The sequence below is a fragment of the Oncorhynchus mykiss genome, unplaced genomic scaffold (assembly GCF_013265735.2).
Source record: "Oncorhynchus mykiss isolate Arlee unplaced genomic scaffold, USDA_OmykA_1.1 un_scaffold_636, whole genome shotgun sequence".
Taxonomy (NCBI): Eukaryota; Metazoa; Chordata; class Actinopteri; order Salmoniformes; family Salmonidae; genus Oncorhynchus; species Oncorhynchus mykiss.
In genome coordinates this window covers 40,001-50,000 of record NW_023494083.1, presented here as the reverse complement: position 1 = coordinate 50,000, position 10,000 = coordinate 40,001, and the positions used below count along the sequence as shown (strand labels likewise).

Genomic DNA, 10,000 nt, shown 5'->3' with positions numbered 1-10,000 from the left:
CCCACAAGGCTGAAATATGTGCCCTCGCTTTGAAATAAGTAAGCAAGGTTAGTTTGTATTTCATCCAACAATCTGTGCTACAAATTATGGCTACAGTATATGCAATTTAGTACGCTGATCTCGTCCGATCTCGGAAGCTAAGCAGGGTCGGGCCTGGTTAGTACTTGGATGGGAGACCGCCTGGGAATACCAGGTGCTGTAAGCTTTTTGTCACTGCCTTGTGGAATTTCAACTCTTTGTCCGTTTTTTCCCACAAGGCTGAAATATGTGCCCTCGCTTTGAAATAAGTAAGCAAGGTTAGTTTGTATTTCATCCAACAATCTGTGCTACAAATTATGGCTACAGTATATGCAATTTCATCCACTTTTTGAGATTGCCTTTCGCTTACGGCCACACCGGCCTGAGTACGCCTGATCTCGTCCGATCTCGGAAGCTAAGCAGGGTCGGGCCTGGTTAGTACTTGGATGGGAGACCGCCTGGGAATACCAGGTGCTGTAAGCTTTTTGTCACTGCCTTGTGGAATTTCAACTCTTTGTCCGTTTTTTCCCACAAGGCTGAAATATGTGCCCTCGCTTTGAAATAAGTAAGCAAGGTTAGTTTGTATTTCATCCAACAATCTGTGCTACAAATTATGGCTACAGTATATGCAATTTCTACGCCTGATCTCGTCCGATCTCGGAAGCTAAGCAGGGTCGGGCCTGGTTAGTACTTGGATGGGAGACCGCCTGGGAATACCAGGTGCTGTAAGCTTTTTGTCACTGCCTTGTGGAATTTCAACTCTTTGTCCGTTTTTCCCACAAGGCTGAAATATGTGCCCTCGCTTTGAAATAAGTAAGCAAGGTTAGTTTGTATTTCATCCAACAATCTGTGCTACAAATTATGGCTACAGTATATGCAATTTCATCCACTTTTTGAGATTGCCTTTCGCTTACGGCCACACCGGCCTGAGTACGCCTGATCTCGTCCGATCTCGGAAGCTAAGCAGGGTCGGGCCTGGTTAGTACTTGGATGGGAGACCGCCTGGGAATACCAGGTGCTGTAAGCTTTTTGTCACTGCCTTGTGGAATTTCAACTCTTTGTCCGTTTTTTCCCACAAGGCTGAAATATGTGCCCTCGCTTTGAAATAAGTAAGCAAGGTTAGTTTGTATTTCATCCAACAATCTGTGCTACAAATTATGGCTACAGTATATGCAATTTCATCACTATCTCGTCCGACTCGAAGCCTGAAGCAGGGCGGGCCTGGTTGCTCTGGTTAGTACTTGGATGGGAGACCGCCTGGGAATACCAGGTGCTGTAAGCTTTTTGTCACTGCCTTGTGGAATTTCAACTCTTTGTCCGTTTTTTCCCACAAGGCTGAAATATGTGCCCTCGCTTTGAAATAAGTAAGCAAGGTTAGTTTGTATTTCATCCAACAATCTGTGCTACAAATTATGGCTACAGTATATGCAATTTCATCCACTTTTTGAGATTGCCTTTCGCTTACGGCCACACCGGCCTGAGTACGCCTGATCTCGTCCGATCTCGGAAGCTAAGCAGGGTCGGGCCTGGTTAGTACTTGGATGGGAGACCGCCTGGGAATACCAGGTGCTGTAAGCTTTTTGTCACTGCCTTGTGGAATTTCAACTCTTTGTCCGTTTTTTCCCACAAGGCTGAAATATGTGCCCTCGCTTTGAAATAAGTAAGCAAGGTTAGTTTGTATTTCATCCAACAATCTGTGCTACAAATTATGGCTACAGTATATGCAATTTCATCACTTTTTGAGATTGCCTTTCGCTTACGGCCACACCGGCCTGAGTACGCCTGATCTCGTCCGATCTCGGAAGCTAAGCAGGGTCGGGCCTGGTTAGTACTTGGATGGGAGACCGCCTGGGAATACCAGGTGCTGTAAGCTTTTTGTCACTGCCTTGTGGAATTTCAACTCTTTGTCCGTTTTTCCCACAAGGCTGAAATATGTGCCCTCGCTTTGAAATAAGTAAGCAAGGTTAGTTTGTATTTCATCCAACAATCTGTGCTACAAATTATGGCTACAGTATATGCAATTTCATCCACTTTTTGAGATTGCCTTTCGCTTACGGCCACACCGGCCTGAGTACGCCTGATCTCGTCCGATCTCGGAAGCTAAGCAGGGTCGGGCCTGGTTAGTACTTGGATGGGAGACCGCCTGGGAATACCAGGTGCTGTAAGCTTTTTGTCACTGCCTTGTGGAATTTCAACTCTTTGTCCGTTTTTTCCCACAAGGCTGAAATATGTGCCCTCGCTTTGAAATAAGTAAGTGTGTTAAATTAGGCTACAAAAATGGCTACAGTATTGCAATTTCACCACTTTTTGTGCTGCAAATTACGGCTACAGCCATATGAGTACGCCTGATCTCGTCCGATCTCGGAAGCTAAGCAGGGTCGGGCCTGGTTAGTACTTGGATGGGAGACCGCCTGGGAATACCAGGTGCTGTAAGCTTTTTGTCACTGCCTTGTGGAATTTCAACTCTTTGTCCGTTTTTTTCCACAAGGCTGAAATATGTGCCCTCGCTTTGAAATAAGTAAGCAAGGTTAGTTTGTATTTCATCCAACAATCTGTGCTACAAATTATGGCTACAGTATATGCAATTTCATCCACTTTTTGAGATTGCCTTTCGCTTACGGCCACACCGGCCTGAGTACGCCTGATCTCGTCCGATCTCGGAAGCTAAGCAGGGTCGGGCCTGGTTAGTACTTGGATGGGAGACCGCCTGGGAATACCAGGTGCTGTAAGCTTTTTGTCACTGCCTTGTGGAATTTCAACTCTTTGTCCGTTTTTTCCCACAAGGCTGAAATATGTGCCCTCGCTTTGAAATAAGTAAGCAAGGTTAGTTTGTATTTCATCCAACAATCTGTGCTACAAATTATGGCTACAGTATATGCAATTTCATCCACTTTTTGAGATTGCCTTTCGCTTACGGCCACACCGGCCTGAGTACGCCTGATCTCGTCCGATCTCGGAAGCTAAGCAGGGTCGGGCCTGGTTAGTACTTGGATGGGAGACCGCCTGGGAATACCAGGTGCTGTAAGCTTTTTGTCACTGCCTTGTGGAATTTCAACTCTTTGTCCGTTTTTTCCACAAGGCTGAAATATGTGCCCTCGCTTTGAAATAAGTAAGCAAGGTTAGTTTGTATTTCATCCAACAATCTGTGCTACAAATTATGGCTACAGTATATGCAATTTCTTCCACTTTTGAGTGACACAAAGATGCTTATCTAAATGGTGGAAATGCAACAGCTGTTAATCAGGCTCACTTTGACTTTACATAGTGCACCAAGAGATAGTTTCTCGCTTACGGCCACACCGGCCTGAGTACGCCTGATCTCGTCCGATCTCGGAAGCTAAGCAGGGTCGGGCCTGGTTAGTACTTGGATGGGAGACCGCCTGGGAATACCAGGTGCTGTAAGCTTTTTGTCACTGCCTTGTGGAATTTCAACTCTTTGTCCGTTTTTTCCCACAAGGCTGAAATATGTGCCCTCGCTTTGAAATAAGTAAGCAAGGTTAGTTTGTATTTCATCCAACAATCTGTGCTACAAATTATGGCTACAGTATATGCAATTTCATCCACTTTTTGAGATTGCCTTTCGCTTACGGCCACACCGGCCTGAGTACGCCTGATCTCGTCCGATCTCGGAAGCTAAGCAGGGTCGGGCCTGGTTAGTACTTGGATGGGAGACCGCCTGGGAATACCAGGTGCTGTAAGCTTTTTGTCACTGCCTTGTGGAATTTCAACTCTTTGTCCGTTTTTTCCCACAAGGCTGAAATATGTGCCCTCGCTTTGAAATAAGTAAGCAAGGTTAGTTTGTATTTCATCCAACAATCTGTGCTACAAATTATGGCTACAGTATATGCAATTTCATCCACTTTTTGAGATTGCCTTTCGCTTACGGCCACACCGGCCTGAGTACGCCTGATCTCGTCCGATCTCGGAAGCTAAGCAGGGTCGGGCCTGGTTAGTACTTGGATGGGAGACCGCCTGGGAATACCAGGTGCTGTAAGCTTTTTGTCACTGCCTTGTGGAATTTCAACTCTTTGTCCGTTTTTTCCCACAAGGCTGAAATATGTGCCCTCGCTTTGAAATAAGTAAGCAAGGTTAGTTTGTATTTCATCCAACAATCTGTGCTACAAATTATGGCTACAGTATATGCAATTTCCGGCTGATCTTCGTCCGATCTCGGAAGCTAAGCAGGGTCGGGCCTGGTTAGTACTTGGATGGGAGACCGCCTGGGAATACCAGGTGCTGTAAGCTTTTTGTCACTGCCTTGTGGAATTTCAACTCTTTGTCCGTTTTTTCCCACAAGGCTGAAATATGTGCCCTCGCTTTGAAATAAGTAAGCAAGGTTAGTTTGTATTTCATCCAACAATCTGTGCTACAAATTATGGCTACAGTATATGCAATTTCATCCACTTTTTGAGATTGCCTTTCGCTTACGGCCACACCGGCCTGAGTACGCCTGATCTCGTCCGATCTCGGAAGCTAAGCAGGGTCGGGCCTGGTTAGTACTTGGATGGGAGACCGCCTGGGAATACCAGGTGCTGTAAGCTTTTTGTCACTGCCTTGTGGAATTTCAACTCTTTGTCCGTTTTTTCCCACAAGGCTGAAATATGTGCCCTCGCTTTGAAATAAGTAAGCAAGGTTAGTTTGTATTTCATCCAACAATCTGTGCTACAAATTATGGCTACAGTATATGCAGAGATTTCTCGCTGATCTCGTCCGATCTCGGAAGCTAAGCAGGGTCGGGCCTGGTTAGTACTTGGATGGGAGACCGCCTGGGAATACCAGGTGCTGTAAGCTTTTTGTCACTGCCTTGTGGAATTTCAACTCTTTGTCCGTTTTTTCCCACAAGGCTGAAATATGTGCCCTCGCTTTGAAATAAGTAAGCAAGGTTAGTTTGTATTTCATCCAACAATCTGTGCTACAAATTATGGCTACAGTATATGCAATTTCATCCACTTTTTGAGATTGCCTTTCGCTTACGGCCACACCGGCCTGAGTACGCCTGATCTCGTCCGATCTCGGAAGCTAAGCAGGGTCGGGCCTGGTTAGTACTTGGATGGGAGACCGCCTGGGAATACCAGGTGCTGTAAGCTTTTTGTCACTGCCTTGTGGAATTTCAACTCTTTGTCCGTTTTTTCCCACAAGGCTGAAATATGTGCCCTCGCTTTGAAATAAGTAAGCAAGGTTAGTTTGTATTTCATCCAACAATCTGTGCTACAAATTATGGCTACAGTATATGCAATTTCATCCACTTTTTGAGATTGCCTTTCGCTTACGGCCACACCGGCCTGAGTACGCCTGATCTCGTCCGATCTCGGAAGCTAAGCAGGGTCGGGCCTGGTTAGTACTTGGATGGGAGACCGCCTGGGAATACCAGGTGCTGTAAGCTTTTTGTCACTGCCTTGTGGAATTTCAACTCTTTGTCCGTTTTTTCCCACAAGGCTGAAATATGTGCCCTCGCTTTGAAATAAGTAAGCAAGGTTAGTTTGTATTTCATCCAACAATCTGTGCTACAAATTATGGCTACAGTATATGCAATTTCTTCCACTTTTTGAGTGACACAAAGATGCTTATCTAAATGGTGGAAATGCAACAGCTGTTAATCAGGCTCACTTTGACTTTACATAGTGCACCAAGAGATAGTTTCTCGCTTACGGCCACACCGGCCTGAGTACGCCTGATCTCGTCCGATCTCGGAAGCTAAGCAGGGTCGGGCCTGGTTAGTACTTGGATGGGAGACCGCCTGGGAATACCAGGTGCTGTAAGCTTTTTGTCACTGCCTTGTGGAATTTCAACTCTTTGTCCGTTTTTTCCCACAAGGCTGAAATATGTGCCCTCGCTTTGAAATAAGTAAGCAAGGTTAGTTTGTATTTCATCCAACAATCTGTGCTACAAATTATGGCTACAGTATATGCAATTTCATCCACTTTTTGAGATTGCCTTTCGCTTACGGCCACACCGGCCTGAGTACGCCTGATCTCGTCCGATCTCGGAAGCTAAGCAGGGTCGGGCCTGGTTAGTACTTGGATGGGAGACCGCCTGGGAATACCAGGTGCTGTAAGCTTTTTGTCACTGCCTTGTGGAATTTCAACTCTTTGTCCGTTTTTTCCCACAAGGCTGAAATATGTGCCCTCGCTTTGAAATAAGTAAGCAAGGTTAGTTTGTATTTCATCCAACAATCTGTGCTACAAATTATGGCTACAGTATATGCAATTTCTTCCACTTTTTGAGTGACACAAAGATGCTTATCTAAATGGTGGAAATGCAACAGCTGTTAATCAGGCTCACTTTGACTTTACATAGTGCACCAAGAGATAGTTTCTCGCTTACGGCCACACCGGCCTGAGTACGCCTGATCTCGTCCGATCTCGGAAGCTAAGCAGGGTCGGGCCTGGTTAGTACTTGGATGGGAGACCGCCTGGGAATACCAGGTGCTGTAAGCTTTTTGTCACTGCCTTGTGGAATTTCAACTCTTTGTCCGTTTTTTCCCACAAGGCTGAAATATGTGCCCTCGCTTTGAAATAAGTAAGCAAGGTTAGTTTGTATTTCATCCAACAATCTGTGCTACAAATTATGGCTACAGTATATGCAATTTCATCCACTTTTTGAGATTGCCTTTCGCTTACGGCCACACCGGCCTGAGTACGCCTGATCTCGTCCGATCTCGGAAGCTAAGCAGGGTCGGGCCTGGTTAGTACTTGGATGGGAGACCGCCTGGGAATACCAGGTGCTGTAAGCTTTTTGTCACTGCCTTGTGGAATTTCAACTCTTTGTCCGTTTTTTCCCACAAGGCTGAAATATGTGCCCTCGCTTTGAAATAAGTAAGCAAGGTTAGTTTGTATTTCATCCAACAATCTGTGCTACAAATTATGGCTACAGTATATGCAATTTCATCCACTTTTTGAGATTGCCTTTCGCTTACGGCCACACCGGCCTGAGTACGCCTGATCTCGTCCGATCTCGGAAGCTAAGCAGGGTCGGGCCCTGGTTAGTACTTGGATGGGAGACCGCCTGGGAATACCAGGTGCTGTAAGCTTTTTGTCACTGCCTTGTGGAATTTCAACTCTTTGTCCGTTTTTTCCCACAAGGCTGAAATATGTGCCCTCGCTTTGAAATAAGTAAGCAAGGTTAGTTTGTATTTCATCCAACAATCTGTGCTACAAATTATGGCTACAGTATATGCAATTTCTTCCACTTTTTGAGTGACCAAAGATGCTTATCTAAATGGTGGAAATGCAACAGCTGTTAATCAGGCTCACTTTGACTTTACATAGTGCACCAAGAGATAGTTTCTCGCTTACGGCCACACCGGCCTGAGTACGCCTGATCTCGTCCGATCTCGGAAGCTAAGCAGGGTCGGGCCTGGTTAGTACTTGGATGGGAGACCGCCTGGGAATACCAGGTGCTGTAAGCTTTTTGTCACTGCCTTGTGGAATTTCAACTCTTTGTCCGTTTTTTCCCACAAGGCTGAAATATGTGCCCTCGCTTTGAAATAAGTAAGCAAGGTTAGTTTGTATTTCATCCAACAATCTGTGCTACAAATTATGGCTACAGTATATGCAATTTCATCCACTTTTTGAGTGACACAAAGATGCTTATCTAAATGGTGGAAATGCAACGCTGTTAATCAGGCTCACTTTGACTTTACATAGTGCACCAAGAGATAGTTCTCGCTTACGGCCACACCGGCCGAGTACGCCTGATCTCGGAGGAAGCTAAGCAGGGTCGGGCCTGGTTAGTACTTGGATGGGAGACCGCCTGGGAATACCAGGTGCTGTAAGCTTTTTGTCACTGCCTTGTGGAATTTCAACTCTTTGTCCGTTTTTTCCCACAAGGCTGAAATATGTGCCCTCGCTTTGAAATAAGTAAGCAAGGTTAGTTTGTATTTCATCCAACAATCTGTGCTACAAATTATGGCTACAGTATATGCAATTTCATCCACTTTTTGATGACACAAAGATGCTTATCTAAATGGTGAAATGCAACAGCTGTAATCAGGCTCACTTTGACTTTACATAGTGCACCAAGAGATAGTTTCTCGCTTACGGCCACACGGCCTGAGTACTCGTCCGATCTCGGAAGCTAAGCAGGGTCGGGCCTGGTTAGTACTTGGATGGGAGACCGCCTGGGAATACCAGGTGCTGTAAGCTTTTTGTCACTGCCTTGTGGAATTTCAACTCTTTGTCCGTTTTTTCCCACAAGGCTGAAATATGTGCCCTCGCTTTGAAATAAGTAAGCAAGGTTAGTTTGTATTTCATCCAACAATCTGTGCTACAAATTATGGCTACAGTATATGCAATTTCTTCCACTTTTTGAGTGACACAAAGATGCTTATCTAAATGGTGGAAATGCAACAGCTGTTAATCAGGCTCACTTTGACTTTACATGTGCACCAAGAGATAGTTTCTCGCTTACGGCCACACGGCCTGAGTACGCCTGATCTCGTCCGATCTCGGAAGCTAAGCAGGGTCGGGCCTGGTTAGTACTTGGATGGGAGACCGCCTGGGAATACCAGGTGCTGTAAGCTTTTTGTCACTGCCTTGTGGAATTTCAACTCTTTGTCCGTTTTTTCCCACAAGGCTGAAATATGTGCCCTCGCTTTGAAATAAGTAAGCAAGGTTAGTTTGTATTTCATCCAACAATCTGTGCTACAAATTATGGCTACAGTATATGCAATTTCATCCACTTTTTGAGATTGCCTTTCGCTTACGGCCACACCGGCCTGAGTACGCCTGATCTCGTCCGATCTCGGAAGCTAAGCAGGGTCGGGCCTGGTTAGTACTTGGATGGGAGACCGCCTGGGAATACCAGGTGCTGTAAGCTTTTTGTCACTGCCTTGTGGAATTTCAACTCTTTGTCCGTTTTTTCCCACAAGGCTGAAATATGTGCCCTCGCTTTGAAATAAGTAAGCAAGGTTAGTTTGTATTTCATCCAACAATCTGTGCTACAAATTATGGCTACAGTATATGCAATTTCTTCCACTTTTTGAGTGACACAAAGATGCTTATCTAAATGGTGGAAATGCAACAGCTGTTAATCAGGCTCACTTTGACTTTACATAGTGCACCAAGAGATAGTTTCTCGCTTACGGCCACACCGGCCTGAGTACGGGTCCGATCTCGGAAGCTAAGCAGGGTCGGGCCTGGTTAGTACTTGGATGGGAGACCGCCTGGGAATACCAGGTGCTGTAAGCTTTTTGTCACTGCCTTGTGGAATTTCAACTCTTTGTCCGTTTTTTCCCACAAGGCTGAAATATGTGCCCTCGCTTTGAAATAAGTAAGCAAGGTTAGTTTGTATTTCATCCAACAATCTGTGCTACAAATTATGGCTACAGTATATGCAATTTCATCCACTTTTTGAGATTGCCTTTCGCTTACGGCCACACCGGCCTGAGTACGCCTGATCTCGTCCGATCTCGGAAGCTAAGCAGGGTCGGGCCTGGTTAGTACTTGGATGGGAGACCGCCTGGGAATACCAGGTGCTGTAAGCTTTTTGTCACTGCCTTGTGGAATTTCAACTCTTTGTCCGTTTTTTCCCACAAGGCTGAAATATGTGCCCTCGCTTTGAAATAAGTAAGCAAGGTTAGTTTGTATTTCATCCAACAATCTGTGCTACAAATTATGGCTACAGTATATGCAATTTCTTCCACTTTTTGAGTGACACAAAGATGCTTATCTAAATGGTGGAAATGCAACAGCTGTTAATCAGGCTCACTTTGACTTTACATAGTGCACCAAGAGATAGTTTCTCGCTTACGGCCACACCGGCTGAGTCCGGATCTCGGAAGCTAAGCAGGGTCGGGCCTGGTTAGTACTTGGATGGGAGACCGCCTGGGAATACCAGGTGCTGTAAGCTTTTTGTCACTGCCTTGTGGAATTTCAACTCTTTGTCCGTTTTTTCCCACAAGGCTGAAATATGTGCCCTCGCTTTGAAATAAGTAAGCAAGGTTAGTTTGTATTTCATCCAACAATCTGTGCTACAAATTATG

At 45.4% G+C, this 10,000-nt stretch overlaps 21 non-coding genes and 5 pseudogenes across 21 annotated transcripts; all 26 read left to right on the top strand.

The window, feature by feature from the left end:
- Positions 1-382: 382 nt before the first annotated feature.
- LOC118960669 lies at positions 383-501 on the top strand. The gene has a single exon (XR_005048568.1). It is a non-coding gene; the product is annotated as a 5S ribosomal RNA (ribosomal RNA).
- Positions 502-627: 126 nt separating this feature from the next.
- Positions 628-750, top strand: LOC118960743 (annotated as a pseudogene).
- Positions 751-926: 176 nt separating this feature from the next.
- LOC118960668 lies at positions 927-1,045 on the top strand. Its single transcript, XR_005048567.1, has one exon. It is a non-coding gene; the product is annotated as a 5S ribosomal RNA (ribosomal RNA).
- Positions 1,046-1,477: 432 nt separating this feature from the next.
- On the top strand, positions 1,478-1,596 carry LOC118960667. The gene has a single exon (XR_005048566.1). It is a non-coding gene; the product is annotated as a 5S ribosomal RNA (ribosomal RNA).
- Positions 1,597-1,772: 176 nt separating this feature from the next.
- On the top strand, positions 1,773-1,891 carry LOC118960666. The gene has a single exon (XR_005048565.1). It is a non-coding gene; the product is annotated as a 5S ribosomal RNA (ribosomal RNA).
- Positions 1,892-2,067: 176 nt separating this feature from the next.
- LOC118960665 lies at positions 2,068-2,186 on the top strand. Its single transcript, XR_005048564.1, has one exon. It is a non-coding gene; the product is annotated as a 5S ribosomal RNA (ribosomal RNA).
- Positions 2,187-2,335: 149 nt separating this feature from the next.
- LOC118960737 lies at positions 2,336-2,454 on the top strand (annotated as a pseudogene).
- Positions 2,455-2,631: 177 nt separating this feature from the next.
- LOC118960664 lies at positions 2,632-2,750 on the top strand. The gene has a single exon (XR_005048563.1). It is a non-coding gene; the product is annotated as a 5S ribosomal RNA (ribosomal RNA).
- Positions 2,751-2,927: 177 nt separating this feature from the next.
- Positions 2,928-3,046, top strand: LOC118960663. The gene has a single exon (XR_005048562.1). It is a non-coding gene; the product is annotated as a 5S ribosomal RNA (ribosomal RNA).
- A 258-nt stretch (positions 3,047-3,304) lies between these two features.
- Positions 3,305-3,423, top strand: LOC118960662. Its single transcript, XR_005048561.1, has one exon. It is a non-coding gene; the product is annotated as a 5S ribosomal RNA (ribosomal RNA).
- A 177-nt stretch (positions 3,424-3,600) lies between these two features.
- LOC118960660 lies at positions 3,601-3,719 on the top strand. The gene has a single exon (XR_005048559.1). It is a non-coding gene; the product is annotated as a 5S ribosomal RNA (ribosomal RNA).
- Positions 3,720-3,896: 177 nt separating this feature from the next.
- Positions 3,897-4,015, top strand: LOC118960659. The gene has a single exon (XR_005048558.1). It is a non-coding gene; the product is annotated as a 5S ribosomal RNA (ribosomal RNA).
- A 425-nt stretch (positions 4,016-4,440) lies between these two features.
- LOC118960658 lies at positions 4,441-4,559 on the top strand. Its single transcript, XR_005048557.1, has one exon. It is a non-coding gene; the product is annotated as a 5S ribosomal RNA (ribosomal RNA).
- Positions 4,560-4,986: 427 nt separating this feature from the next.
- On the top strand, positions 4,987-5,105 carry LOC118960657. The gene has a single exon (XR_005048556.1). It is a non-coding gene; the product is annotated as a 5S ribosomal RNA (ribosomal RNA).
- Positions 5,106-5,282: 177 nt separating this feature from the next.
- LOC118960656 lies at positions 5,283-5,401 on the top strand. The gene has a single exon (XR_005048555.1). It is a non-coding gene; the product is annotated as a 5S ribosomal RNA (ribosomal RNA).
- A 260-nt stretch (positions 5,402-5,661) lies between these two features.
- Positions 5,662-5,780, top strand: LOC118960655. The gene has a single exon (XR_005048554.1). It is a non-coding gene; the product is annotated as a 5S ribosomal RNA (ribosomal RNA).
- A 177-nt stretch (positions 5,781-5,957) lies between these two features.
- Positions 5,958-6,076, top strand: LOC118960654. The gene has a single exon (XR_005048553.1). It is a non-coding gene; the product is annotated as a 5S ribosomal RNA (ribosomal RNA).
- Positions 6,077-6,336: 260 nt separating this feature from the next.
- Positions 6,337-6,455, top strand: LOC118960653. Its single transcript, XR_005048552.1, has one exon. It is a non-coding gene; the product is annotated as a 5S ribosomal RNA (ribosomal RNA).
- Positions 6,456-6,632: 177 nt separating this feature from the next.
- LOC118960652 lies at positions 6,633-6,751 on the top strand. The gene has a single exon (XR_005048551.1). It is a non-coding gene; the product is annotated as a 5S ribosomal RNA (ribosomal RNA).
- Positions 6,752-6,928: 177 nt separating this feature from the next.
- On the top strand, positions 6,929-7,048 carry LOC118960719. Its single transcript, XR_005048618.1, has one exon. It is a non-coding gene; the product is annotated as a 5S ribosomal RNA (ribosomal RNA).
- A 259-nt stretch (positions 7,049-7,307) lies between these two features.
- Positions 7,308-7,426, top strand: LOC118960651. The gene has a single exon (XR_005048550.1). It is a non-coding gene; the product is annotated as a 5S ribosomal RNA (ribosomal RNA).
- Positions 7,427-8,052: 626 nt separating this feature from the next.
- Positions 8,053-8,162, top strand: LOC118960742 (annotated as a pseudogene).
- A 259-nt stretch (positions 8,163-8,421) lies between these two features.
- Positions 8,422-8,539, top strand: LOC118960729 (annotated as a pseudogene).
- Positions 8,540-8,716: 177 nt separating this feature from the next.
- LOC118960649 lies at positions 8,717-8,835 on the top strand. Its single transcript, XR_005048548.1, has one exon. It is a non-coding gene; the product is annotated as a 5S ribosomal RNA (ribosomal RNA).
- Positions 8,836-9,095: 260 nt separating this feature from the next.
- LOC118960741 lies at positions 9,096-9,206 on the top strand (annotated as a pseudogene).
- A 177-nt stretch (positions 9,207-9,383) lies between these two features.
- Positions 9,384-9,502, top strand: LOC118960648. Its single transcript, XR_005048547.1, has one exon. It is a non-coding gene; the product is annotated as a 5S ribosomal RNA (ribosomal RNA).
- Positions 9,503-10,000: the final 498 nt, after the last annotated feature.